The 24,978-nt window shown below is 49.1% G+C and overlaps 1 protein-coding gene across 3 annotated transcripts in view; it reads right to left on the reverse strand.

Annotated features, from left to right (window-relative positions):
• The window catches only part of COL13A1 (collagen type XIII alpha 1 chain), a 90,986-nt gene extending 66,224 nt beyond the window's left edge, over positions 1-24,762 (reverse strand). Inside the window, exons 1-3 of one of the 3 annotated variants that reach the window (XM_075109461.1) lie at positions 24,307-24,762; positions 23,808-24,122; positions 16,080-16,149 (exon numbers count right to left, since the gene is read on the reverse strand). The gene's annotated coding sequence lies outside the window, so the exon portion shown is untranslated. Of the gene's footprint in view, positions 1-16,079; positions 16,150-23,807; positions 24,123-24,304 lie in introns of those variants that run through there. The other 2 variants (XM_075109460.1, XM_075109462.1) reach the window with 2 other exon arrangements.
• Between the last annotated feature and the right edge of the window lie 216 nt (positions 24,763-24,978).

The raw sequence follows: 24,978 nt of genomic DNA on the forward strand, positions 1-24,978 counted from the left end.
TGAACATTGAGAAAACAAAGAATTCTTGTGGGGGTACCCAGGGTCCCTCCAAACATATGGCCTCTGGAAATTACCACCATCTGCACTGTCCCTTCTCAGCTGCTCTGGTTTTTATGCTTTCCTTAAAGAAGCTCTGCCTTTCCTGTAGCCCAAGCGAGCAAATGAGCAGCCATGGTCTGCAGACAGGATGAGTCCACTGTATTGCACATATAGAGGGAGCACACCTGTGATGAACAGCAGGACCATGCCACAGAGCCCTCTGCTCACTTGTCCTTCCCCATGGCACATTCAACCTGTGACTATCTAAAACAGAACTGCAATAACCCCTTTTCCCTCACCCACCCAAAGAGATAAAAAGCCACCCTCCATGCTGTAGCCTTTTTGGGCTCAGAAGAGGGGACGCTTAGTTTTGTAAGTGGGTCATATTTACCCTAATCTGGAAAGTCCCATGTCCCGGAATATCAGATGTTAAAAGCTGGATAGTATTAGAGTGGGTCAGTGTGGTGTGAGACCTTCTGCTGATGGCAGAGATATCCTCCAGCTTTGGACACAGCAATGTTCTCTGGACTGATCGGATCATTGAAACGATCCCATCCATTTAACAGCATTTCCTGACGTCTGGAAAAGCGTTCATTCTTAAAAGACTCTCAAATGCTGTTCTTTAATTTTTTTTCCTCTAACTCCTTGGATTTAGGCAGTCCAGTGTCCACAGTGCGGGTGTGTTCCAGCTTGCTCCAAAAGCTCACATGCAAGGGATTTTTTTTTTTCTGCTCTATAGCATACACAAGACAAGGAGGACAGAAGGGAAACATAAAGATGTTGTTGTTGCTTCCTTGGGTCATCCTCACTACACGCACTGGCAGAATGGGAGAGGTAAACATGTAATCCATCCCTGTGAGGAAATCCAGACATTTCACAGACCCAGAAGGCAGCTTTAGCGAGTTAGAGAGATAGTTACTTCCTGACATTCAGGACAATGTTAACTGATAAAAATATAGCTGTGACAAGGCAATTAGTTATGAAATCCTGATCAGAATGTCAGCAGCCCAAATATGACCATACCTGGGGTGGCAGGGTTCCCCTCGTTTGTGGCCCCATGGGCGTTCAGCGCAGCGTCACCCCCATTTCGGAGCAGGCAGAACCCATTTGGGTGCATGGAGCCCAGATGGTGGGTTTGGCCCTTTTTAAAGGCTGGGTGTGCTGCAGTTTTCACACAACAGATCCAGGGTACTCATAGTCTTTTAGAGACATCTTCCCTACCTCCATCAGGGGACAAATGATATGAGGGCAGAGGAAGAGAGCATTAACTCAAATGAAAAGGCAAAAATGCCATATGCCTTGCCATAATTCAATACTATTAGTTGTGGGGGAAATTAAAGACAGCAGAAATCTTCAAAATAATAAGAAAAAAATTTAAACAGTGATCACCCAAAGCACACGCTCCAGGAATTTTGCTTCAGGTGTTGTCAGCAATAGCAGATAATCTGAGTGTATAACTCCTTCCAGAGAGTACAAGCCTCTGGCAAAGGCCAGGCCCCTTCATCCCCAAAATATCCCCCTCTTGGCTATACCCTTGCAGAACGGCAAGACGTTCTTCAAAGGATCGAAGAAATGTTGGACAGCAAAAAAGCTATCAGGATTTCACTGCCAAAAAATGTGATCAACGCTAAGCTGAGGCACCAGGTTACGCCAGTCACTCAAGCTCGCCTCTGAAATCAAACCCATGACATCACCAAGATTCGGCAGTTAATATCAGCAGCTGTTGAGGATAAAAGTCACTGCTCAGGCACTCTGAGCATCCCAGCGCACCACCACCACCACCAGCCCCTGCCAGGGGGAAGGTCTCGAGCACACCACTGAGAGAAGTCTATGGGAACCCATGCCCAAAGCGAACAATGAGGTGGAGCCTCACAGAAGAATTAACATGATTAAGCAGCAGTCTCAAAAATAAAAGAGAGGGTCTGATAGTGGAGTTAAGCCATAGACTCTAACTGCATCTCTAAGCATCCTCTTGTTTCAAGAATGGTCTATAAGGATGACAGGAGCCAATCGGCCTCCAGAGCCAGAAAAATCTGATGAGGAAAGTCCAGGTCATTGGAATAACCACAGCAAGCCTGTTAGGCAGATTAAAGTGCTCAAAGATGAGGGTTCAACAACAGACAAACAGAAATATTCTGAAAAACATTTGGGAGAGCCCCTTGTAAAAACAAAGGGCAGGAAAGGGCCAAAAGGAGATGGCCCACAAGTTGCTGGCTGCACCCGGGATGAGCACAGCACCTCCGGCACTGCTCAGGGAGAGACAGTGGGATGGCCAACACAGGGCAGAACAATGCTTGTTTTGGGCAGACATCCATGGGTCAGCAAGCTCTTTCCAAGCAGCAAACAATCACATTTGTCCTTGCCATGCTGAAGCACTTAGCACCACAGAAAGCAGAGAAAACAGGGCTGGGAAGGTCCCCCGGGGTCAGCTCGCCCAGTGGGTTTTCGCGCTTTGGAGCTGGAGGCCCCTCAGGGTTTTCCAGTAGCGGTGTGGACCCCTAGATGGTAAATTGAAACCGGATGGTGGCAGGCTCACTCCGCTCTGCCACCTTCTGCCAAAGAGCCAGCGTGCCCCCGGGCTCACACAAACCGCCAGCCGAAAACCGCTGCTCTTGACTATCCCCTTTCTCTTCCCCTTCTGCCTCCCCTGAGCAAACCAAAGAGAGATTAAAGGATTCCTGGAGAATGAGAGGGACACAAAGTCAAGGAGGGAACATCTTCAAAGCAACCAAAGGAAAAAAGGTCTCTACCTAGCCCATTTGGGCAAATATTTCTCTAACCTGTTGCTGTCCTCTGGGGACAGAGACACTGCACTCTTCCCTAGTGATCCAGTCCAGGCGATACCCATGCCCTGACTCATAAGAGTGTATTTATTATCTTTCTGAGAGACTACCCAACATTTCCACTGTTGTTTAAGTTAGTCAATGACCTCTGATGCACAGCAAACTCAAAGAACAGCTTTTTTTATTTCTCTCCTTTTTGCGGTTACCTTTTATGTGTTTGAAGTCTGCTGTCCTGTTCCCCACAGTCTTCTCTTGTCTTTAGACTAAACAAAACCTAATTCTTCCAGTCTCTCCACAGGGGCCCTGTTTTCTGGACCTCTGGTAGTTGTTGCTGCCCCCCCTCAGTGGTCCGTTTGCCTCTTGAAGCGTGGTTCTCAAGTAGCATCCTGGTTTCTGGCTCACTGCATGAGTCAATGGCAGATAGCTTGGTGAAGGCAGAAGACATGGTGTCTATTTACCTTATCCACAGGGTCTTAATCACAGAGGGAAACAGAGTTGCCCCCTGTCACCACCTCTGCCTTGTCTTTATCTTCTGAAGTGTCACTTGTCCTCTATGAGCCCTCAAAGGCTCAGAGATTTCTTGCAGCATTTTTCTAAGCTGGAGTTCTCACTGTCTGGCGTGATCAGCCCGTGCTCCAGTGAGGACGAAGGTCTCCTTCTCACTCACAATGAACTTCTTCAGCATTTTCTTGGTGTCCTTGATAGTCCCACCTCACCCTAGACTTTTAGACTTTCATCTTCAAAGCTATTCATTTTAAATCCTTCCAGCTTTACTTTTCTTCTTTCTCAAATCTCAGCTCACTGAGGAGTTTATGATTTTCTTTAGTTGATTCCTTCCTATAACTCCTTTGCGCTGGGACAGCTTCAGCAGAACTTCCCTGCCAGACTGCCAAGTCTCCTCAACTTCTTCCGCAGCTCTTGCTGTCCAGGGGCACTACCCCACTAATTCTCCAGCTCCTTCTGTGTTTTTGAAGTCCACCTCAAACACCTGGACATTTTCACAAGTGCCTTGCAACTCTTAGCCTGAAGACAGGCATGCCAATGCAACAAGATACCACTCCAATAAAACCCTACTCTTGGCTGAGTAGGTGTTTGATAGTCTCTCTGCAGCTCCTACACTACATCCTACATGGTGTCTGAAAGCTCTGGAGATCCAAACTGGTTTGAAAACCGCAGCTGGTTGTTCAGGAGAAGTCTGACATTCCTCTACTGAGGAGCTGACCGCTTCTTCAGCACTTGGTCAGGCCCTGCACAAGTCCTATTCCTCAGAGAGCTACAGAATGAGGAAGGAACCACAGGGAAGAACTGGCCAAAGTAAACCATGGCTGGGTAAAGCAAAAAACAAAATCCATGGCACTTCTACTTCCTGCTGAAAATTACAATCTCTCTCATAAAGTGGTTGTCTGGGAAAAGTAGAAAGTTGGAACTTACTATAGCTAATAATTATTTAAATAAATCCTCTGATCAGGCATTTATGCAAATGATACATTTTACTCACTTGTGAAATTACATAGATTCATTTTTTTCTTGTATCATTTTTGCAATTAGCAGCTGATTTTAGTATCTAGTTCACTGTTACTTTTCCCCGCCCCTAATTCTTGTTTTTCTTCCCTCTTTTCCATCTGCTAACTCTCTTCTTCTTCCTTCCTTCTTCCAAAATACTTCACAACTTTTATAACAGCAAATTCTGTCACCTACCCGGGGAGGAACAAAAGACCATTGTGTTCAATTTATCTTTTAATAGTCTCCTTCCTCAAATAGCTCATGGACTGCCAGTACTGTCTTCCAGTCCCTGTCTCACACCCTTTTGAGTTATGAAAATGTTTGGGAGGGTCTTTCCTTTAACCGAGACATTTTTCCACCCAACATGATTGATAGCTCCCAGTTACCACTAATTACCCTATCAGCAGTTGGACATAAGCCTAGCCACAGCACTCTTCCTCCAGAGACCGGCAATGCATCCCTGTCATTCGTTATCCTCTTCTTCAAGGATGGAACAAACTGAATAATTAGAGACACCATAAATTCTTCCTTCAGGCTCTTTCCTGATGCGCTGCCTTTTTTCCAAACAGAGCATGTGGAGGAGAGCGGGGCTGATGCTAGTCCTTTCAAAAGGAAAAATGCAATGGGGTTTCTGAGCCCAAGTGGGTTTGCTCAGCATGTTTTATTGCACAGGAAGAGGAGAGCATTCATTCATTCATCCAAATCTAACTGATGCTTTCTTAGCACGTCTCAAGCTCAGAGAGGTTTGCTTAGCTTGGCTACACCCGTGCAGGGCTCTGCCCGGTAGGAGCCAGGCTGGGGCAGCACGCACATATGGAGACAACCCATGGTGGCTAACGGATAAAAGGATTCACTGCTTTCCTTACCTAGAACAGACTGAGCATGTAAATCCCTTCCCTGTTGCCTCCAGTGCCCAAACCAGATGCTTTGCACTGCACACACTATAGAGAGAGCCAGCAGACTGAAAGGCAAAAAGTAACCCCAACTAACTGCTGCCCCCCTGTTGAGAGTGGTCTGGAAAGCGCTTGTATTCTCCCATCTTCCACTGTGGCAAATTTGACTCAATTAGTAAGTTTGCTAAACTCTGTCAGGACCTCATCTTCTTTGAGACCAAAAGATTTTTCTTATTTAGGCATGCAGGTCATTATTTTTTAAGGTAGTGAGAGATCCCATGATAATCTCAAGAAGAAAAGAAAGCACAATGAAGACAGAAAAGGGATATTTTCCCCTGCCCCTGGAGCAGAGGAAAAATAACTTGGAGGAAAACCAACCAAGCTTAGAAACTAGTTACTCTGAAGCTCTTCCTCCCAGCCAAAAGGAAAGGCCCTGAGGGCATGAGGGGAAAAAAGCGTTATATTTAGAGAGAATCTTCTCCAGAGTACATGGGGTGGGTGGCAAATATGTGCTGCAGGGACGCACGCCTGGCAAAACATTGTTGGGGCTGCTCAGCCACTGCTAAAGAGCCCCAAGTCCTACAAAAACAGCAAGCCCTCACTGTTCTAGGAAAAAAAGAACAAAGAGGAGGAATGAGGGCCGAGGTCTGCAGCAGTTTGCTGCATGGGAAAGGCACATGGAAAAACCCATGTGGAGGAGGCGGCAATGGCTGAATGCATGCCAGACCACACGGGGCCAGGGACAGTGCATGCCCCGCACCAGCCCTCGATCCAAGAGTCGCATGTTTGTAGCTTCCCCTCCTGAAGGGCCTGAGAGCCACTTCCCATCGCTGTCCCAAGAAATACCAGGACCTGTGCCCATTAAGACTCTGGTTAATGCAATAGCAGAGCACAGGTATCTATCCAGGATGGCTTTGAAATTCAGGGAGGGAAATATTCACAACCACATCCAATAACCCCAATCTCCTCCTGTTCCCCGCCCCCCCCCCCCAAAAAAAAAACCCAACCAAAAATAATCCACCAACATTTGCTATAAACACACGGGTCACCCATAAGCAAGAGATCACGACACACATGGATTGGCAGTAAACTAAGAAACACGAGGCTATGTCTTTCAAAAAACCCACACTTCTTTCCCCGTCTCCTTTCCTTCTGTTTTTAAGCCCACGTTAAGTCACGTTGCCGAACAGCCTTACAATACCACAGCTTCTCCCTGGGTTTCAGACAGGTCGGGGCCGGGTACATCGCTCCCTGGTGAGCCGAGGGCTGAGACGTGGCTCCCTTGCTGTGGCCAGGGCTGTGCCACAGACCCACAAGCTCTGTGGGGTGCTTTTGGAGTTTCAACCCCTCTTTCATCTGGGTTGCACTTGTATAGAGTAGGGTTTAAGGGGGAGTCAATCTGTAGGCAATGGCTGCTGTTTTGGGAAACATAACTACTTCTTTGCTGCCAAAATCCCTCTAATAAGGAACTAATATTTAAAAATTAAATAAAAAAGGAAAAAAAAAAATCCAGCTCTTTGTGTGCTTCAGCTCCTTTAGGGACAAGGCCAACACACAACTCCCAGCAGCTGCCATTGCCTCCAGCAACTTCTCCTCCCTTGGACAGCAGCGGCTGATGATAGAGGAGGAGGACAAGCAAAGAGCAGCCACAGGGATCCAGCCGTGTCCACGCAGCACCACGTCCCAGTACTGGGTTCGACCTCAGGAAGACCCCTTCCCAAAGGCAAAGCACAGCCCACAGCCCTGTGGTCCTCTACCTGCTGCTGGTTGAGCCACACGGCAAAGGAAGCCTGGTGTGGATGGGATCGCTGGGTGGTCCCCAGCGTAGCGCACACGCTGCCCAGAGCAATAGCAAATCATAATAAACAAGTCCCTCTCACAAAGCTCTGTCAGTTCAGATTCCAGTTCGGCTGATACAATCTTCATCCTCGTTTTGAAAGAACAGAAAAAAAGAAGAGCAAAAAGAAAAAAAACAGGCATCCTAAGGGAGATGAGTGAGGCAAGCGATGGATTGATACTGCCCATGTGTGTTTCAGGCCCCCTGGCGCGGGGAAAATGTGCTGTTAATCAGCTGCCCCCCTGGCGAATACACTGATTTAATTACCTCCTGCTTGCACAGTCCAGCTGTGATGCTGCTCACCCAAGACATCGCTTGAGGAAGAAACAGACACTGAGCTTCTGCAGGCAGGTTGGAATGGGATGAGTGAGCGGAGAAGGAATCGCCCTGGCCCTTGTTTGGGGAGCAAGGGGGTCAATTGGTCTGGGGAGGCTGTGTGAGCGGGCTGCCTCCCAAACCCCTAACTGCAAGAGGCAGATAACATTGAAAGGCACATCAGCACCTCACCAGAGCCACAGGCACTGCAGAGGGGACGGATGCATCAAGGAGTCACCTTTCCCTTATCTGAAACACAACCTTATTTTGGGGGAAAGACAGCAAAGACGTGCAATGGGCAACAAGGGTAGTTTCCAGACAGGAAAGAGGAGAAATAGCTAGATGAAGTGAAGGGGAGATGCCCAGTTAGCAAGTGTCATTCCACAGCCCCCTCCCTTCACCAGCTGTGCGGCACAGACCCCACACGTGAGCACATCTCTCCAACCCTCCGATTGTCATGCCACTGGCATTTTGCAACGTTAATCCGAGATGTGTCACAGTATCACTCCAAGGCAGGCAAATATTTTCCAGGGCTTACGTTTCACGATGCTTATGAATGTTAAAGAGGTGGTGCACAAAGGGACAGAGACCTGGTCCAGCTCCTGGAAGGGGAGAGCTGAGTCAAGTGCATCTGCCCTCAAAGCGACTCACTGGACAGTCACTTTGAAGCAGCTTCAGCACGAGATGTGAGTTTCTGCTCTCCCACCTGGGGGACGGCCAGGATGTTTAATAATTAATGGCTGTACGCTTGCCTGTGGAGGACGGCACGAAAAGCGTTGCTGTGTCTTTAACGGCTGCCAGCGATGGGAAACTCATTGGAGTGTGTGTTCGGAGGGGAAGAAGGTTAAGATGATTAACTGGTGCTAACAAGTTTAGGATGTGGAAGAAGTATTTTCTTGGACGTCCATCAAAGAGAGGATTGAATGTTCCCTGGCGGGGGGGGCGGGTGGTATGTGTTTAACAGATGATGTTTCTGCCTCCCAAAGCCTGCCTAGCCCTGCATGATGCAACCTCTCCCTTTTAAACACTCCCTCTTCCCCTGTACCGTCAGCCGTACCTGTGGCCCCAGCCTGGCACTGGGGGCTGAAAGGCGATCCAGGGGAAGGAAAGCCGCCCCTCCGCTCTTCCTGTTGATTTGCACCCTGGGACACCCTTTGGGCACCGGCAGATCAGCCTGGCTCTTGGTCCCCACCCGCCAGGGCGAAGGCGCAGGCGGATGCCCGGAAGAGCAGAGAGGGAATCAGGTATCACCACACCGAAACCTGACGCTCCAGAGAAGAGGGTTCCTCCTGGGCCTCTGCAGCCCCGCTGCAAAAACCCTGCTCTCTGCAGGAATGCCAAACAGAGCCGTCCCTGCCACTGGCCAGGCCAGCAGCCTGCTTTTTACCTCCCCATTACCCTCAAGCGCACAGCAGCAGCTAACATTAGCGCTGGAGCAGAGTCCCCTTGCAAACAGCTTTTAAGCGAGCCACTTGGAACCTGCAACATCTCCCTTGGCCCATCCTGGGTATTTTTGGTGCTCTTTGCCGGCTGGCGGGCGCCCATGCTTTGCGCAAGGGCCTTGGACGCCGCCGGGTGCCGTGCCCCGCCATCGAGCCTGGCGGCCGGTGCGACTTGCCTTCATTCCTCCGGCCGCCGCAAAGCTGCCAGGATGGGCATCACATGCAAGACCCACGTCGCGGGGCCCGGACGTGCGTCAGCAGCTGACGCAAACCAGCCCGGCCATGTGCACACAGCCCAGGCCTGGGAAAAATCCTCCACCCCGGTAGCGCGCTCACACTGAATCAAAGCCGTCACCATACAGTAGCAGCGCAATGTGCTCTTCGGGTTTCCTCAGCCAGCTGGGATGTTTTTGCCTTGCTTTGTCAAGGCGCTGATTTATGCCCATATGTACCATATACATTGTAAGCACAGGCACGCAATGGTGTAAACACTTCTACCAAACATCTGTACACAAACCCATCAAACATGCAGAAGCTCCCTGCTGCAGCCCTCAACGTGCATCCCAGGCACCCCACAGGCAACCTGGCGGGCCCTGGTCTGTGTGCAGGGTGCCTTTTGCCACTGGACCCATTATTTGGATGCTGTACCGAACAGCCAGAGCTTAGCCAGGGCTGGGATATAATATACAAGCACCATGAAAGCTAACGCTTGGTGCCACCAGGACTCATGCACACCTGGACACAAATATTCACCTGTTTGCACCTTTGGAGAGAGCTCAGCCTCCAGAGGAAAAGACCTGCAGCAGTTCTGTGTGTCTGGGGGAATTTCCTTCTACTTTCTTGCCAGCTTAAAGTAAAAAGTTAAAAATAAGAAGGCACGTAAAAGGACAAGAAGGGGAGGCTTGGGACATCCAGGAGACAGGCCTGACGTGGCAAGAGGGAATTATACAAACAAGCAGATGGGTGTAAATAAACAGGCCACCCTCTTGCAGAGCACTTGTACCCATCGTCACGCCTCGCCACCTTCCGTTTTCAATGCACTGATTGTTTCTAACCGTATTTTGGATAAAGTGGGAAAGGCAGAGGGTTTTGCCTTCCTAACTCTATTGACATGGTAGCACCATAAGGGTGTGCTAGCCCCTCTAGCCATTTTGCAGCCCTGGTAGCACTGGCAGCTGTATTAATGACTTACACAAGCCCTCTGGTCTGTAGCAACAGCAGCAGGTTCATTAAAATCAATTAAATACTCCTCAATAAATTTGGTTTAAATCCCAAACGCAGACTAAGCAGAATCAGTTGATGCTTAGAGGGATAAGGACCATCTTTGATCCCTCATACCATCCTTCAGCCACAGATGTGGCAATCTCCAGGTGACAAAAGCCAAGGCAGGGGTGACTCCTCGAGCTGCTCTGGGCAGTTGTTGAAGACTGCCTACGTGTTCAGAGAAAGAGAGTTCAGCGACCAAACAAACTGTTTGTTTGTTTGTTTCCTGAATTGTTCATCCCCATCTATTCATAACTGCTCACAGAATCCGTGGAATTCATTGTGTGGTTTGCATCTTCAAAACAAATGAAACAACAGTATGTCTAAACCAAACAAACCCCAACCCAAAATACAGCCAGCAGGCCAGGGCGCATGAGCAACCTTTGAGGCTGAAGTGTGTGTATACTCTGGGAGGCCCCAAAAACGTGGATGGGGGGAATAATAGAATTCCCAAGGAGATTTCATATAAAGGGGGGAGAAAAGAAGTATTTACGCAATGATTGTGCTGCAATTTTTCTTACAGATGTGCCGTGCCAGCGAATCGCATTTTCTGACACGGCAACGTGCTGCCCTGGCTGTGGTGATACCGGATGACCGTCGGTGGCAGCCCAGGCGCTGCTCCCTCCAGAGCTCGGTGAGGGCTTTGCCAGTGCATTCAAAGGAAAAAGACAATTCAGAAAGCTCAAAGCTTTTGTCAAGGAGTGGCTGCTTGAGACAAATGTACTTTTTTTTGCAATTTTTTCATTAGAGGTTGTCAACAAGCTGCGTTTAGACAATTTTAAAGCAGAAAACACCTTCTGCATAGTCAGCATAGAAAACCATGCTGACTTATCATCTTGAAAAGGGGTCAAATGCAAAACTGCAGCATTTCAACTAGTTCAATGCACCTCCTGACAGGAGGGCCACAGGGACGGGTGTTTCACTGCACACTTCTATCTCACATTCCTTGTGGCTCTGAGCCAGGGCCACCAATACAGCTCACGGCTGCACGCATTTAAATAGCCAGGGTGACCTTTCCACACCCTCACCCCATGCCTGGGATCCCAAAAACCTTCTCCACCTCTCAGGGCTCACCGATGTGTTCAGGCTTTTAACTTCACAGGACCCCTCAGATCTGTCCAAGCAGCCCCAGCAAGCTGAAAAAGGCTCACCTTAAAAATGATATCAAGAAAACATAAAAGCCATGAAAACAACCTGGCAAGAGGCAAAGCACGCCGTCCGGGGTGCGGTGGGCGGGGAGGGGCAGGACTCGGGCACTGACCCCCTCTTTGGCTCACCTCCTCAGAGGCATTTGGGGAGGAGAAAAGAATTGCAAGGGAGAAACGGATGCATCCACTTGGATGCAACATCCTGCCTGGGTGCTGCAGGGCTGGGGCTCAGCCCATGCTGCCCAGGGGTCTGCCCCCCGCTGCAGCCACCCCTGTTACCCCACGCCCACCAGCCCAGGTCCTGCCCTTCCCGACGCTTCCTCTCTCTGCCGGCTGCCTGCGGGGCCAGGCAGGGGTCGGGACGTGGGAAATCCTGTCGTCTCCTGCCAGCTGGCCCTGCCAGCCCTGGGTGACACATCCTGGGTGGGAGCCAAAGCCCAGCTGCAGCCCCATGCTGTTTCTTGCTGTCCTCCTCCAGCAGCTGCCTCTGTGCCGAGGGGTCCAGCCAGCATGGGAGGGGTGTACCCAAAGGGGCAAGCAGGATGCCTGGACCGAGCATGCGCACCATGTGGCCCACAGCCCCAGGGTGCAAATGGGGCCAGCGCTACACCTTTGCTCTCACAGGCCACCCTGCAGAAAGGGGAACATCAGCAACATTTTTGAGTTGCAGCAGCTCCTGCTGGTATTTCTGTAAGGTCAGTCGAAGCTGAAAAGAGTGGCCAAGTGGCTTTAGCAGGGGACGTGGGTGAGGTTTTGTATGAGAATGCCATGGGGACATTCCCTTGCAAAGCCTCAAAGACATTCCTGAGGACCCCAGTTCCTGGCCAATGCTAAAATCCTTGCAGCTGCCCCACACCAGCATCCAAGCCCCTGTAACAGAAGGCACATTGGTTTGTAGCAGGGTTCTGCAACCTCCCTCTGACTGACAGTCCTGGTCCCTGGGAGGCCACAGGGCCCGAGCTGCCTCCTCCCGCAGCCCAGCTCCTTCCTCTGCCCCTGAGCGCTGCCACAACGAGGGATGGAAAAGCCATTCGGCATCCCTCCGAGCTGCTTCCCTGCTTGCATGGCTGACCGCCTCCAGCACTGCAGGCTCCCAACCTGTCCAAGGAGAAACCGGACCAAAACAAGCATTGCGGGGGCAGAGGGAAAGGAGCCAGCATTTTTCTTTTTTTTTTTTAAAGGGATATTGAAGGCTGGAGCAGAAAGCCAGCAGAGTGAAAAACAGCCACGTGGGGACTGTGAAAATAAGAGCTGAAGAGAGGAAGATGGGAAAGGTCTAATAAAGACAGTCACCATATATAAAATACACAAACACCCACCTCCACCAGGAAGGCTGTGGGAGGGGGTTTTGGTGGTAATCCCTGGCTCTTTGAGACTGTCCAGGCAGACAGGGTCTGGATATGCAACTGGGTCTGGATTAGACTAGGAAAGCTTAGGTTTTCACCCTGTCAACCTGAAACACAATGCCTTTCCCTCACAGCATTTTGTTATTACGTGGCAGAAATCAAGGGAGGTCAGTTGGCTGTGAGAGGATCCTCCAGCCTCAAGTAGCTCTCCCAAGCTCTCAGCCACATCCAGATCACATATGGAAAAGAAACATTTCCCTCATCTGAGTGAAAGTCATGAGGGGAGGCTCGCTTCTAGAAATCAGACCCAAGGTTCCACCAGCATCTGCCTAACCCCAGAAAAACTCCTCAAGTCTCACCTTAGAACACGACCTCAGATCAAAACCTGTGCTGAGCTCCCTGCCCACACTTGGCCCTGGCGTGGCACAGGGTCTGGGGATAGTGAATAGCTGGATACAGTCATTGCTGCTGTTGAGGCTTCAGGGCCCTTTCCCAACCTGTATGAAGTTGTCCCAGATCAGTCTGGCAGACAGTGGGGACAGGAGGAGTCACACAGGTTATCTATCAGATGAAGGGAACCAAGTCATTCATTACGCAGGAAGATTGTGCTAACCTCAGGGGTTGTGTCCTCCCCACCGAGGCACCACTAGAGAAGACCACTCCGATCTCTGAGCTCAAAAAACACAACGCCAAGGAACAACGTCTCACTCACAGGTGGTCACACCCAGACCCAGCCCCAGCCCAAGCGAACTGAAGTAGCAGCTTCCCAGCCGAAGGAAACTTGTATTTCCTTATCATTTGCTATAAATACAGCTGCACTGTTTTCCTGACCGTGTTATTCCTACGGTCCTTATCATGTGCGCTCAGATAGCTGCAGCACAGTCACACACTTCACAGTCACCTTGCTCCCCTATTCCCAGCTTTTCCAAATCATTTACATTCACAACCCCCTGCATCCTGAAGCTCTTCTACGGCAATGGGTGACCCTGCCCAGGACCTCCACATCCGTACTGAACAGGTCAGCAAAGGAACTTGTCTTCCTTTTCCCCTTCTTTGCCATGTAGAGGCCTGGGTCACAGTTAGGGATCAACTCAAATGTCACTTCTGATAAACATTTATTTTTGGTGAGGAACATGGTGTGTTTATAGGCGGTGGAGTGGGCCACTGAGAAGCAACGGGCATGCACCAAGTCTTGCAACATCTTGATGCTTCTCTGTGCTTCTGAATACCTTGGTCTCCCACAAGGGTCATGTCATCTGGTCCTTAGGGCATTTTAAACACAAGGGAAAAAATGCACTGGAGAAAAGGATTCCCAAGGTCTCGGGCTGGAAGAGAGACTATGTTGAAGCAGCACAACAGTGCTTTCAGGTAGCCTGCATTGCATCAGCCTGGAGAGCAAAGGGAAACACCCCGGAGCAAAGGGTCTGAGATGAGACAACAGCTGGCTGAAGGTACATTCATTTCTGCACTGCCCAAAGACAATCAAGACTTCACCTGCCACAACAGCAGCTTTGGACCATACCTTCATTTTCCCCGATGGATTAGCTGGCGGGGGATGTTAACAAATAGTTTCTGCATCCATAGGATATTTGATGAAGACAAGCAAGTTGACAGGTAAAAAGGAAGCCTGAACCTTTATGAGACTATTATTATGATTATTATCATTATTGTTCTCCTGAATCAAAGCTGACCTTCAGAAATACTATGAGCTTAACAGAATGAGCAAGCAAAGCACCTAAGCATCATGAGAAATCCAGCACTAACTGCTCCTGTGCCTTCACAAGGGATGTGGATATCTGTAACCAAGTATTATGATCTTTATGCTGAAACACTTGGGCAATTCATCTGTCACACACATGGTGTCGGGGGTCACCTTCAAATTGCCTCAAAAATCAGTTAATATCTTTTTTCTCTGCTCTGTATTCAAGTTCTAAGTGTCCTTCTCTAAGCTGGCTCAGAAACACCAGAAGGATATTCATTCCTGTGGTTATATGGCATTTATATGTCAAGTCTAGGCAGGAACTTGAAAATGGAGCAGTGCTATGATTTGTGCTCCCACTGAAGGGAAAAGGTTGAAATTTAAAAACAGTTGAACTCAGTTTTGAACTGATCATTGGAGAAGAGATACTTCGAAGACACTTCATTTGTATTGTCTTTTAAATTTAAACTAAAATAGTTCCTATTGTTTCTTTCTGGGACTAAAAGGAAAGTCCAACAGTCCCAATCTGGACTAGTCAAATCAGGCATTTTTCTATGTTCTACAAGTCTGGATCCTGGATTTTAGTTCTTTTCCATCACAAACCTGTATAGCTTTACGTCTTGGTTTTACAAGCTGCTATGTTACAAATCCATTTTAGTCTGACAAGAGACTGTACCTCCTGTGTCTGTACACAGCTCTAAATACACTGATTAGGAGACGTTACCTCCACCAAAGGCAGACCCTGTCATCATTTCATCCACCACTATCCCACTGTTGACCACACTTAAATACACTTTGATATGCACACCACCAGACACTGTGAAAGACCTCACCCTGGGCACCAAAGAGAGCCAAGGGAGAAACCACAGAAAATGAAAATGCCACTCTCAGATGATCACCCAGACACAACTTACCCTGCCTCTTTTTTTCAAGATGAGCTTCAGCTACTCAGTTTGGATACATACATTCACGCTCTCCCAGAACTTCATCGACTTTAGATGTGAGTGGTAGCTGGCACTTCTCTATTTTTTTCTACACAGTCAAATGCATCAAAAGACAATGAGGAAGGCTGCATGATTCATAGTAATGGAATGAAATGCCATTCACAAATGTTTTTTCCATAGCAATTTGTCACTTATTGTATTGAAACCACTTCAGAAGATGTGTCTCAAGGAGCCTTTTGATATTAGCATGATTAAAAACACAATGCAATTAAGCAATCCCGTAATATTTCTGTATGTTATATGAGCAGGACCTTGAGTGACCACTTAATTCAACCCCCTGATAAACAGTTGCTTCTAACAGAAGGCTGTTATTCCACAAGATGCCTTAGATAATTGTATAATACCAAGGAATTCAAATCTTCTCACCCCAGAGGCTTTTTAGCTCACCAAAATTTAGCTGTCCAGCTTTGGTGTTGGTTCTACCCTACGTGTCTCGAACCTTCTCAAATCAGCCAAGAAAGACGCACCTCCCAAAAGCCATTCTGCCCACTTCAAAACTGATGTCTAAAATTCATGGGAACATTTGCCCTCTAGATGTATCCTTCTCTCTTTATTGGCTGTCTAGATGTCTACCTGGATGTCTATTGCTTTTCCTGCTGTTTCCATCATATGCAGAGTTAGCATTTATATATATACGTACCTGACTTGTTACATACATGTCCATAATGATTTCCTACCCCTCAAGCACACTGTTGTGCAGGTATGCATAACTTTGCATTCATATACTACACGGCATTAAAAAAAAGCTTTCAACCAGACATAGATTAAAAAGGCCCTTCCAAAGTGCAAGCCATCCCAGATCCCTACCTGCCGGGCAGTTGCATCGCTGGTTTGCGTCTCGAACTTCTCGATGTCTTGGCAAGTGGAACTTTAATTTCTGTCAAGGAAGGAAAAAGAGCAAAAGGATTTATTAGTACCACTGAAACCAAAGCCTCAAATTCTTAGAAAAGTGGGCCTGGGGGATGCTGCTCAAGTAGAGATGGGAGAGACAGAGCAGAACAGTTTGGGAACGAAGAAAGACATTAAAGTTCATAGTCTTTAACTAGAAATATGGGGTTTGATTGGAAGCAGGCTGAGGGAGTTTCGTAATGGCCTCCAAATGTGGTCCTCCTGACATGCATTACAAAATCAAGAACCAGCAGTGGCGAATAAAGAGGTGACTGTGTCCTCATGAGAACGGCTTGTTTCTCAGAAGACCCACTCAGCAGATGAAAAATGGAGATCTGACGCAGGTACTCTTCCCCCCTGCGGCAGACTTCTTATACTCACCAAGACACCTGGACGGACAGAAATGTCCCACTGAAAAACTGTGGCCAAAGATGTCCTGAAAACAGCAACAGCATTTCCCAAAACCTTCAGAGGCTGTGACGCTTAATTTTTTTCCAAGTGCAGAACAAGACAAAACCTATCAAAAGCTTCCATAAGGTGGATCACGTCAAAATGTTCATTTCCAATTAGTCTGGATTTCTAATGGTGCCGACATGTCACTCTCCTGCTCTCTGGCCCCATCTGTGTATCTCTTAAAGGGGCAATAGAGTCCGCCCGAGGCCACCACATCTTCCCTCACTGGAAATGTCATTAAAATTGACCCATGTCCTGAGCAAAATGCACTTTAGGGACAGCATCCACACCACCCCTCATAGACTTTATTAAAATAAGTGTGATTTAGTGAAGAAAATGCAAATCAATCCAAATAAGTTATTCATTAAGGCCTATGAACTGCACTTGGTTAATGATTTGAGATGATTTGAGAAGACTGAGCTGACAGGGTTCCTGTGCTAAGGAGTCACTCCCTCTTCCCTTCTAACCCTCACATTCAATCGTCCATCCCAGTTACATCTCCTTATTGTCCAACCTATTTCACACATTTGACATTCAACTCTTCGAAAGAAATAGCCTTATGTTGGTCTCAGCAGAAGCCCATGCCCAGGATCATACAGAAATGACTTGATTTTCACAAGTAAGCGAGCACTGTCATGCAAGAAGGCATCAGTTTGGGGAAAATTTCTTTTAGGGAGGAAAAAAAAATAAAGCAACATATTTCTGCCTGGGATGAGGGAAGGCAGAACTGGCTGGAACACTTCCATTTTTCACTTTGAAAGGACTGGCTTCCTTAGTGCCTTCCTTAGTCAAAATCAGTAAAGGTTGTTGTGACTGACTAGAAATTGAATCTTTTCAGAGCTTTTCTTTGCATGTTAGACTGAAATGTTTTGATAGTGAGTTGATTCGATATCAGGGTGAGGAGAGGGTTTCACGCAAGAGTTGCCAGTTCCCATACAGCATTTTATCTGTGTTTACCTTCTCAGTTTAAAAGCACAGATATGTGAATCTTTGCATTTGGGCACACTCCCGTCTAGCTGCCACCCCCAAATGGCATGGATGTGCTCCACAGTGCTGCCTGGCTTCAAACGTTTTGTGCTAATGGTCAAACATGGGCACAAATAGGACAGCAGAACCTTTATTTGGATACTCGCACTGGTATGTAGACATACGCATTCCTGTTTCCATCTACACATGTGCCAACCAAAATGTCTGAACACGAGACTGCCACATTTGGATGGGGTTCCAGTGTTAGGAAATTGGGCTTAGCACAGGGAAGGGGCGGTGGTTCACACAGAGAGGAGCAGAAAGTAATTTCCTAACCAGCAAGAGTCCAACACACTACAGAGGGGCTATTTACAGGACAGAAATCTGCAAGGAAACATGCAACAGATCCCTGCCCCACCAAGTGCAGAGGCACCCCAGGGGCCAAGGGGGAACGGCCCAGGGGGAAGGCAGAGTTCAGGTTTGCTGCAAGAAGGCTTGGCTGAGTTGCCCTGCTGGTGCAGAAGTTGAGGAGTAACATAACTGCACTTACCAGGGTAAGTGATGACCCAGCAGGACTTGAGCGTGACTGGGAGAGGAACAGGAGCGATAGCATTTCCCCACAACTTTTTCTGCAGGGTCAGGGTAGTGGAAACACCTGGGATAACTGAATTAGCCTTCTCAAGGACGGGGGCCCCTCGGGAGGGAGGTGCGTGTGCTCTTGGGCAGGGCTGGGAGCACAGCCCCCGAGCACCAGTACCGTCCGGCCATCAAGCACTCACTGGCATCGGGCATTTTCTCCCATCCCTGGCCATCGCAGTGCCTCCCTGGAGCTCTGCACATCCCTGGGGAGTGCAAAGGGCAGTGGTGCCGTGGGATTGCTCCCCTCCAGTGGGAGGCAAAACCTACCAGGAATTTAGGAGCGCCTAGAGTTCAGTTTCCTCCACAGTCTATTAAACAAACATTGACTGCAACAGAAAAAATCCTTGGCTTCTGGAGACCTGAGTTCAACTTTGGGTTGAGATGGCGAAACAAACCGAATTCCCAGCCTTTTCTGCTTCCCTCATTACCACTGTGCAAAATACTGCCTAGTCCAACACGAGAAGCTGGCTTTGCGCAGGAGCGCAGAAAGAAAGGGCTTTCCTCTTAAATTGGCTTTTCCAAGAGAAAACTTCCATTGCCAGGCAACGGAAAATCATTCAATTTTAGGGCAAGGTTGACTTCTGTAGACGAAAATAAAATAATGTGGTCTCTGGGAATCGAGTGTTTGCAGTCTCCTTTCTGGGATCTGGGGTTTGCTTTTTCACCTGGGGGACACCTAAAGCATGAAACATTACAGCAGCAACTGGCTACCTCTTGCCCTGGCAGAAATGCTGAAAACACTTCTTACAGGGAGGATTGATAGCCTGCTTGCTCTTGCCTGTCATGTTTTCCAGTGACATAACGGCTGCACCTTCCCCCTACACATATGAAAGTGGCTAAAAAAACTTTTGCCAGCACTGGGGCCACAGCTGACCTGCTCCCACGTGGGGAACGTGCACCTCTGTGTATTTAGGGAGCCATCACACATCACTGAGTGCAGAGGAAAGAGGAAAACCCTCTCTCTGCAAGAGGGCAAGAGCAGGAGGGTCGGGCTGAAACACATGCTGGAAATGGGCAATAAAGCTAACACAGGCTTTTCCCATGGGTTTTGTTAACTCTCCGCTAGTGTGACAGGACAGGGCTGGCCCGAGTGGACAGAGCAGTGAAAACAAGACCTCTTCTGACATTAAAGGATCATGGCTGTGGCCTCCAAAACCTTGCAAGTGCCTGTCTATTTTGGATGGACACTTGAGATTAAGTGAAAGAGAGGGCACTTCTTCAAAGGGGGCAGATTAATAGCTCTTCAGCAATCGTAGTTGTTTGCAGTCACCCGGGGAGGTGAAATCATTTCCCACCACTATCTCCAACAGCTAAAAGAAACATGTCTCAAATAGATAATCTATTACAACCATCAGGAGGATTTCAAGGGCTGGTGGTTTTGTTAACTCTCATTGTTTTATCTCCAATTTAGCTGTTTTTTCTTAAAGGCCCAGCTCCTGGAATCACAGGACCATGTGGCACAGAGCAAAACAAACCAGCGAGCCCTCCTAGATGGAACAAAAAGCTTGGAAGTAACACCATCTGGGTTCAAGAACTGCAGGCAGCTGGAAGGAAACAGGACTTAGCTACCAGAGGAATTGGAAGAAAAAAGGAGATCTCACGATTTTGGGATGGAAAACACTAAGCTAAAGATCAAGGCAGGGAATGCTTAGAGCATTTTGCCAGCCCAGGGAAGCAGAATTGAGCAGTGTGCTTTCAGATACTGAAGCAAAAGGAGGGAAGAAAAGCTTTAAGTTGGGAAGGAAAGGGAGTTTCCAGGTGTCCCTCCTTTGCTCACATAACTCTTGTCCTGTGCAGGGACAGGAGTTGGACTCCATGATCCTTATGGGTCCCTTCCAACTTAGGGCATTCTATGATTCTATGATTCTAAATAAGGACAGTCCAGAGGAAATGACCCTATTGGAAAAGCAGTGAGGCTCAATGGTCCCTCCCCATCCATGGCACAGCCTCTGAATCCCTCCAGCATCACTAAAGACACAACAAATACCTTCAACATAACCCCCTGAGAGGCTGAGCGCACTCATCACATTGCAGAGGGGCAGATGATCTTCCTCCAGGCTTTACAGGGTAGCTGCTGTTATGTTACACACACAGATACATACACTTCTACCTTTACAAGCACACAAATTCAGGGTTTTTTTCCTAGCAGCAGCCCTGAATCCATCCTGCTCTCCACCCTGCTAATCTTTTGGCAAGCAAAATAGTACCAAATGTTACCCAGCATGGGAAAGAACCTTGTTTTTCCTCTTCAGAAAGCTTTTCCAATTCCTGCAAATGCCAGTAGTGAGTATTTCTGCTCTTTGTATGAATTTCTGATGCTCCATAAATGCACAGGAAGTCATACGCGGAGCTAAAGTGCTCCCTGAACTACCTACTTCTGGCTCATTCCACACAGATGTTTTTGAGGGAAAACCTGGGCAATTTGTGTCTGGTAGAAAATTCCCCTCTGGTATTCGCTGACACCAGGCAGAGGTTCACACAGTAGCAAGTGAAGCAGCATTGGTCGGGCTCCTTCTGGGAGTGCATCTGCTGCCCTCTCCTTGCTCATTCTGAATTGAGATGGAAACACTGCCACAGCCATCGCGAGCGCTCCAAAACTGGGCTCCAAGACCGGGAAAACATCCCCACCAGCTGGCTTAGAATTAACATTTTGAACAAACCAACCCAGCTCCTCTCCCTGCCAGTTTGCTTTATTTTTGCTTGTCTGGAAGAAGGCCACCTAACAGGATTTTGGCATTTTGCACATTTCAGTGCAATCCATACGATGTCCCCACGGTTACTTGCAGACCCCTGGGGACCTCCGGGGCACACCTGGGCACAAACAATCTGGAGGGCACCACGCACTCCAGCTCAAAGCACAGAGCAGTATGGGTTTTGAGCATAACCTCAGCTAGTTCCTCCATCAGCCCTTGCAGACTTTGTTTCTTCGTGTCCCTCCAGCTGATCTTCACAGCCACCAGAGCTAGAAATGTGCTTCTGTGCCCATGGCTCCCCTCACCTCCCACCTCCCTGTCCAGCTCAGCCCAGCTCTTTCCAAAGCCAGGATTTCTTTAAAGCTTTGCTATTTTATTTTGTGATGGATAACACTGAGCCGGCAGCTGTGAAACCCATTAAGGTTGAAACACCAGGAAACTCTGCAAGGATGTGGCAGTGAGAGGCAGCAAGGGTCTGAGCAGGGGGGAATGAATATCCCGCTTTCATGTCCATCACAGCAAGCCCAGCCGCATCCCCTCTCCCCCCAGTCCTGCTCAGCACTCTCTTGCTTTTCTCATTTTTCTTCTCCCATCGTTTCCCTTTTATCTTCCCTGTTTTTCTCTGTCCTTGTCCCTCGGCAGCCAGTTCAGGACACTCATCCAAGTTAGCCCCACTTCAGACCTAACGAAAAGGAGGACCAGGGGGATTTGTTTTTCTTTCCTAAGCAAAAGCCCCATATGCCACCCCACCATCTGTCTGCCAGCAGATCCCCACCCTGCACCTCAAGCCACTTGGCCAACGTCAGTGCCTCTGGCTGAGCTGTGGAGGTCTGAAGTAGCTGCTTTAGGAGCTTAGCTGAAGCAGGCAGCAGAGACGAGGAGGGTCTCCTCCCCAGGGGCCCCAGACCTCCTCCCCTCACAGGCAGCAAACCTTGCAAGGTATAAATGGGCAGGAGACCTGAGCCAAGCATCCCTGCTCCTCCACAGCCTCCAGTGCCTTTCTCCGAGCTATTTTTGAAGCTGTCACCCAGCAGGGAGCTGGTAACTCTTGTGGCACCTGGGAGTAAGTGCTGGCACCTCAAGCACTGATTTCTGTCCCATGGCTGCTCCCCACACCAGCTGTGGGGGGGCTGGGACCACCCCCAGGGACTCAGAAGGGGCTGCTCAGAAAACAGGCGTTCTGCTGGGCACGCGGGCATCATGAGAGCCCCATTTCCTTGCTAAGCCGGGCTATAAAAAGGCGGAAAGGCGCCACAGCCAGTATATCCAGCAGGACACAGGGGGCCATCCGGGCCCGGGCACAGATCCCGGGGGGCGTCCTGTGGCACGTCTCAAATCACTTAGTAGAGATAAACTGTGACTTCCCAGGAGACTTATGCCAGCAGCAACAAGGGGAACGCTTCATGTTATCCCCTGCCCGGTGGCGGGAAAGGAGTCGCTGTGCAAGCGTGCAACTGCAGGGCACAGGTCCAGCCACTTGCAACACTTCTGCCTCCCCAAAAAGCTTTTATCTGTGGGGTATTGCCTCAGGGACCTTGTCTCCCCCTTATTCCTCACCCAAAAAGGCCACTTGAAACCACATCCCTCAGCTGCTACGGTATTTGCTTTTGGTTGCAAGCCCTAGTCGATCCAGAGACTGTTCCCACAAGACCCATAAACGGTAGCCAAGCCTGTCAGCTGCAGGTTTAAACTCCTCACGGCAGACCTGCACTGCTCCTAGAAAGCCTGGAGGGGTCCCCAGGTCCCCCCAGGGTGCCAGGCAGCACTGCCCCGAGGCAGGTCCCAGTAGCCACCACTCTGATCATCCCATTCCTCACCTCATTTGGCAATAGCAGCACACAAGATTTTTTCAGACACAGTTTTTGGGCTAGCCCCAGGGATCTCTGCAGCCTGTCTCATGCCAAGCATGGAGTAAACAGAGAAAAGGAGAGGTGGGTAGAAACCTCCCCAGCCCTGAATCTTAGCTCTGAGCCTCCCCCAGAGCTGTGGAAACAGGTCAGTGTGGACCTGCCTGGAAAGTTCAGAGACATGAGCCACCATCTGCTCCCCAACACATGTCAAAACACTTCAAAGCCGTGATGGGGCTAGGAATCCTGCAGGGTACCTGTCCCACCCAGGGCAGAGAAGGCCAGGCAGACCCCAGCAGCACCAGCACAGCAAAGTAAAAGGTGTCAGCAACAAAAATCTGCATTTTTGGGCCCTCTTTATTGACCTGCTGAAGCTGAGGCTTCTTTAGCAGCAAATGTCCTCCATCCTCAGAGGAAGAGCTCACTGGCTCCAGTGGAGTTTGGATGGGGTTCAAGTGGGCATAGTACAGCCACACGCTCTGCACTGATGCTCTGGCAGCACCAGAAACTCTCCTGGCAATGCCAGTGTGTCTCATTTTCTTGAGCCAGGAGCCATGGAAGGGTACAGGGCTGGCATGGGGGCAAATAGGCAACATTGGTGTATTTACAGTTACCTCCTCCCATAGCTACTCCAGCTGTGGCTTACCTTGCCTGTCCCTCTCATGGGGCTCAAACCTACACTGATTTCCCAGGTTTCAACTCTAGCTCTAACTCTTGTCTGGCAATGCCACCAGTCACCAAACTGAAAGGTCTGCAACCAGGGCTGGAGGCTCTTCCCTCTCTGCCAGGACCAGGGATGAATTTTCCCCCTTTTCAAAGTGCTGGGACTCAGCCACAGCATGGACTGGGGCAGAGGGAGCAAATGCCAGGTGGGTTTGAGAGGTGGGAGGGACCTGAAGGCACGGGAAATTCAACCGAGCAGCATCACTTGTGCAGAAATACATTTTTAAGGGAGGAAAAAACCACAGATAATGCAACTAGGTGAGCATGCACGTGCCTAAAAATCTATAATATTGCAAACTATACATGCAAAATGAACGGGCACCAACCTCATCAAGCAGTTGGTCAACTCTTCCCAAAATAGCTGTTTCCATTTGGTCTGCTGAGAGCCAGGCAGGGAGCTGTGTGGGTCTGTCTGCTTCCAAATGGGACACCCGGGACTGCAGATCGGAGGTCCGAAAGTACAGCAGGAGGCTCAGCACCAGAGAAAGCAGGGAGACGCCGGGCAGCCCTGAGCCCAGCAGGAGAGGAAGGCGGCAGCATCTCTCCCCGTCGCTGGTCCTGGGGGGAGACACGCACCCCCTGTCAAAAGCTGCTTCGCCGACGCCTTTCCAGCTCTTCTCCTCCAACATTCCCTCCCTGTCCTGAGAAACAATAAATAAATAAATAGAATAAATAAAGCCTCACTCCTACTCTGAGAAGCACAATCCAGAAGGCATAGAAAAGAGTGTCCAAGGGGATCCCAGTGCCAGCAAATGACAAATAACAGCAATAGTGACAAAAGTGGATGGGGGGGTCTTTAAAAAAAACAAAACAAACCACACACACATAAAAGGGGCGCAGAAAAAAAGGATCCAACTGCTGCAAAGAGTGGGAGGGGGAAAAATCTGATCAGGATTGTCTGTTTTGTTTGGTTTGGTTTTTTTTTCCTGTGTTTCAGTCTTTTGGTTCGCTGGTAGGTTTTTGTTTCCTTCTAAGCTGCCAGTTTCAGTTCCTTCGCAGACCAGCCAGGAGCTCGCACATGAAAGTCCCCATTAGAGAGAGGTAATTCTCAGCTGCTCCGGCGACGCTGTGCTCTGGCTGATCGCGGCTCCCCTGTAACATGACACACTCCCTCCGAACTATGGGGCTGGGATGAGCGAGCTGCGCGGCTTCCCAAAGTAACCTCCTCTGCTCGCCCTCTCTCTCCACCTCTCCCTTGCTGCATGATTTATTTATTTATGCAAAGCACCGGGGTGGGATCGGGCAGTGGGACGCCCCTGTCCTGCTCGGTCCCCAAACCACCTCTCTGCCGCCAGACCTTCCCTTTGAAGTGACTCTTGCCGAGATTATTTATAGCGGCAGGAAAGAGATTGTAAAGCAGAGGCTGGGCTCACACCAGCCTGCGTCTTTCTTTCCTCCCTGCAGCCGAAGGGCATTTTATGGGATGGTACAAACGGGCTGTCACGTCCCCCAGGCAGCCCTGAGGCACCAGCTGTGGGGTACTTCGACCACAATATT

This window comes from Phalacrocorax aristotelis, chromosome 14 (assembly GCF_949628215.1).
Source record: "Phalacrocorax aristotelis chromosome 14, bGulAri2.1, whole genome shotgun sequence".
In the NCBI taxonomy this organism is placed as follows: domain Eukaryota; kingdom Metazoa; phylum Chordata; class Aves; order Suliformes; family Phalacrocoracidae; genus Phalacrocorax; species Phalacrocorax aristotelis.